This window comes from Adiantum capillus-veneris, chromosome 24 (genome assembly GCF_014529385.1).
Source record: "Adiantum capillus-veneris isolate H3 chromosome 24, ASM1452938v2, whole genome shotgun sequence".
In the NCBI taxonomy this organism is placed as follows: Eukaryota; Viridiplantae; Streptophyta; class Polypodiopsida; order Polypodiales; family Pteridaceae; genus Adiantum; species Adiantum capillus-veneris.
The window spans coordinates 94,593,011-94,598,085 of record NC_140954.1 but is presented as its reverse complement, the minus strand read 5'-3'; positions in this window follow the sequence as shown (position 1 = coordinate 94,598,085).

Below are 5,075 nucleotides of genomic sequence, written 5' to 3'. Positions count from 1 at the left end.
ATAAAGTGTGCTTTCTTGCTAAACCTATCGACTATTGTCCATATTCCCGTATTCCCATGGATAGACTTGGGTAATCCAAAGATAAAATCCATGGATATACTTTCCCATGGTGAATTAGGGATTGGCAATGGCTGGAGTAATCCAGGTTGCTTCCCTCTATCATACTTGGTCTTTTGGCATACCACACATTTTGAAACATACTCTTGTATGTCCACTTTCATGGTAGGCCAATAAAAGTACGTCTCTACTCCTCGAAGAGTAGGTTGAATGCCTCTATGCCCCGCATAGGGAGGAGTATGGGATTCATACATGACTTTCTCACGAAGGGAGTAGGTAACACATAGCCTATTGCCATAGAGAAGATAACCATTTTGCAAGGTGAATGGTTCCTCTTTCTTCCCCAAAGCATGGCTGACATTATGTCTTTAAAGTCAAGGTCAGTAGCATACTCATCTATCATAGAAGATAGATCATTGTGAGTTGCTATTGACACAACATTAACTTTTGGTCGTCATGAAAGTGCATCAGCCACTTGATTGTGCTTACCAACAATGTGAGCAATGTGGAAATTAAATTGCGAAAGAAAATTGCCCACCTCATTTGTTTGTCAGAAAGCTTTATTTGCGTCATGAAGTACTTGAGATTTTGATGGTCTGTTCGTAAAATGAATGGAGTCCCCAATAAATAGTGCTTCCATGTGTCTAGGACATGTAGAACAGCTAACAGCTCTTTCTCATAAATGCCTAAGACTCGTTCACCCGTGTTGAGCCTTCGGCTCTCATATGCTATGGCATGCCCTTCTTGAAGCAAGACTGCTCCAAGGCAATCACCACAAGCATCACATTGGACCTCAAATGGCTTTGAGAGATCTAGAAGCATAAGGACTGGTTGGGAGGTAAGCTTCTCTTTGAGCTTGTCAAAAGCACTTTGCTCCTTAGCAGTCCATGAATACTTAACGTTTTTCTTTGTTAAGTCATGTAATGGTCCTGCTATTTGAGAAAATTTTGCTATGAAGCGTCTATAGTATGCATACATACTAATAAAGCTTCTTAGCTCATGTAGATTCCTTGGATTAGGCCATGCTTTTATTACCTCCAACTTTGATGGATCCATACGGGTGCCATCTTTAGAGATGATGTGACCTAAATATTGAATCTCTTGTATGAAAAATTCACTTTTCTTTTGATTAATGAAAAGCTTATTCTCTCTCACAACTTGAAAGATTACCTGGAGGTGTCGCTTGTACTCTTCAAGAGAATTTGAATGGTCTGAAATTTTTTGTCCATCATGAGTTCGAATGCGTCTGGAGCATTTGTCAAATCAAAACTTGTAATGTATCAAATAGATCTTCTACCCATGGCATGGGAAATCTATTTTTGATAGTGATCTTATTTAGTGCTCTATAGTCGACACACATGTGATATGTGTCATCTTTCTTTTGCACTAAAAGAAATGGTGAACAAAATGGACAGGGGCTAGACCTCACCATCCCTCTTTCCACCAATTCATGCACTTGCCTCATGATCTCCTCTTGTTGAGCTTGTGAGACTCGATAAGGAGGCTTGTTAGGCAATGAGCTTCCTGATAGGAGATCAATTGCATGGTCATCATCCCTCATTTTAGAGGTAGCTCACTAGAATGTCATCAATGAAAACATCTTGGAATCCATTTAGGAAATTAGACAGCTCTAATTCCTCTTGATTCCCTTTGTTGCAGGGATATGGTGTTCCCCAACTCATTAGAATCTATCTTTTCCCTGTAGGTAGATTCTCCTTTCAAGGAACTTCATGTTGGAAGCTATGCAGTTAAAAGTATGGTGTCCCAACGATAACATCCTCATGTTTGAGAGGGGAGATGAAGAAATCTTCTTTGTCCACATAGCTTTGGCTATGAAGCCTCAATTTTCTAATTAAGGGAGTAAGTGAGAGGTCTTGTCCCTTGATAGCTCCATCGGATTTCAATGTATCTCCCATCTTGTGGGCTTGTATGCCTAGCTTGGTGATCAACTCCGTGGATATGAAGTTGTGAGATGAAACAGGGTCAAACAAAATAAAGGCATCATGCTCTTGCATCTTTCCCCAAGAATAGGAAAGAAGAAATCCTTGGTAATGAGCATCCTCTTTTGGAGCTTCAAACATAGAGGCTCTAGGAGTCTCATTGCGGGCAATTCTATTGGGGCAATGAGCATCCTCTTTTGGAGCTTCAAACATAGAGGCTCTAGGAGTTTCATTGCGGGCAATTCTATTGGGGCAAGGACGATAACCATGGCCTTGCTCCCCACACTTAAAACATTTGTGGTCCTTACAAAAAGATTCTAGCTCTTTAGGAGAGAGTTTATATTTACCTTTGTAAACTCCCTTCTCCTTGGACCGATTGTTGTTGTTGTTGGAATAGCCTTGGTAAGAATTTTGGGCATTGGTTTTCCTCTTGGCATCACTTTTGTCTTTATTTTCCATGGGCTTGACATTCCGTCTAGTCCCTTGTTGGAAATTGATGCGCGAAGCAACCATGGTGTGGGGGATTACTTCGGTGATAGAACCAAGCTGTTTAGAGTTGACATACTCGGCCATCTCTTTGAGTAATCCCGCACATAATTGTTTCTTTTGTACGTCAAAGTCTATCTTTTGAAATACAATAGCCTTGAGATGTAAATCCCAAAACTTGTCCACATATTTGTGGATAGACTCATGAGAGAGAAGCCTTAAACTTAACCATTCGGTGAGCACTTTGTCCTTTTCATCGTTTGCAAGGAATTGCTTCATGATGGGAACTCGTAGAGTTTTCCATGTCTTTGGGGCTTTGCCGTTGCCATGAAGGATAGCCCACCATTGATGAGCTGATTTTTGGAAGTGCATAGCTACATGGCGTAGCTTGGAGGACTCTGTGAAGCCCTTGTCTCCAAAGGCTGCATCAAATTGTTGGATGAAGGCCAATACTTTGTCAGTAGCACCAAAGGTGCCATCATAGGTGAGAAAGGAGATACTCTTTCCTCCCTCTTTGAACTTCTTGAGCTTTTGGGACCTTCGCCATGCAGAGTAAGCTTTGCGATGTCCTCCCTCTTGTATTCTCTAAGAGAATAGCCATAGCTTTCGTCGAAAGAGGAGGAAGGTGAATAATTAAAGAAGAGGGTGACCTCTCTCTTCCCCTTTTCTTCCTTTGTTTCCTCTCTTCCCTTTTGGATTGACAAAGAGAAGGACTATGGGTTTTGAACGTTTCCTCTTGGGAGGAGTTGGAAATCGTCTAGACCGCTGTCTTCATGGAGCCACATCTTTTGAGGAACTTAGGGAGTCAATACTTTATCGTTCTTTGGATTCCTCCTCTAGTATGGGAGAGAGTCTTCTTTTGGGGGTCTCATCAAGAGGCCTCCTAAGCTCTCTCTCCTCTTGGAGAGGAAAGGAAATCCCATAAGCACGAAGTTGTTGAGTAACTTCGGCTTGCAAAGAGGGGTTGCCCATAGCTTGTTGCAACCTAGTAAGAAGATAATTCACAAACATGGGAGCATCATCATTAACACCTTCATGTGCAAAATCAAAGTTATCAATGTTCATTCTACTCTCTTGGTTATTGTTAGCCATGTTAATTAAAATTATATGTTTACTTAGTGTATGCTTTGGAAATTCAAAACCTTAGTTGCTACTCCTCTTAGCCTTTGAAAATAGGCACTTAAGTATCTACATCCACGGCTCGAATTGGTTAATTATAGAGAGTAGTGGAGTGAGTTTAACATAGCGAAGTTGCCGAGGGATAGCTCCTTTCGGACGTCTTATGGCTCAATAATGGTAAAGTCGTAGACAAATTTAAAAAGACTCCATTATTAAGACCAAAGCTCCCGAGGTGTGTACCATATCCCACATAGTGGACTCAACAAAACCGATAATAGATCCCAGTCCCACTTACCCTAGTATAATTAACAAAATCAACCATTAATAGGCTACTTAAGGACCTCTCTTCTTAAGCAAGAAAAGAGAAACGAAATGCTCTGATACCAACGCAATGGAAATGGCCTATGAACTTTGAGAGTAGCGGAATTAGGAAATTAGGTGAAGCACTTTTGTGAGATTACTTTGTGAGCATAGCGGGTGAACTTAATTGATGGTAGCAACATAAACATGGTACTTAGTTAGCTTGGCATAAACAATACTTTTGCAAGAGAGAGATTTTAGAGAACATGACAATAGTTGATGACCGGATTCATATGGAGCCGGTCCCCCCTCCAATAGGCATTTGTATTATAGTTTCTCCCATCAAGAGAGACTTAGTACAATACAATCTTTGTGTTCCTTGTGACGTAGGTGATGCAATGAAGATGAAAAGCTTCATGCATCACAAGCATAACATAAACCTTGTAGAAAGCATTAACTATCCCAAGCCTCAGTCCCAAGGCCTCAAACACCTTCGAAGGTGGAGAGAGCTAGCGGGGAATGAGGATAGGGAAGAGGAAGAAGAAACATTCCATAGGAGAAAGAAATAGTTCCTCACTTATCATCACTCTTCTTGCTAGCATACATAATAGCATAGTAATGGAGATGGAGAAGATGGCAAGCTTAAACATTGAAGCATGGTTCTTGGTTGGATTTGCTTTCCATAGCCAAGAGTGTTGGTGTAGGCTCTCACTTCTCACAAGCTTGGAGAAGGAGGTGAATTTCCTCAACTTTCACCAAGTGAGAATGATCCACAAAATGAGTGTGTGTGTGGTGTATATCCCCCCAGCACCCCCCTTGCTTGCTTGGGGCAAGTTGTAGCTTTTCCACATGCATTCAAGTACATGGGTAGTCTTTGGACAAGTGTCCTCCTTACCCCTTAGAGAGAGAGAGCTTGAAAGTATCTAGATATTTTTTGGATGGAACTAAAAGCTCATTGGACCCCTCTTTAGCCCAACTTATAGCATTTAAGCACACCATGTGGTTAAGCATAGGGAGAGTCTGACATGTGTCCCATGTGCCCTTTGAGAAAAGGGATGCCCTTTGGGTGAGTGGGATGTTAAGTCAAAGATTCCCCTAACTTCGAAACTTTCATGCATGGGAAGCTTCTAAGGCACCTTCCTCATTAAGTTTGTAGGGTCTCCTTTTGACTCA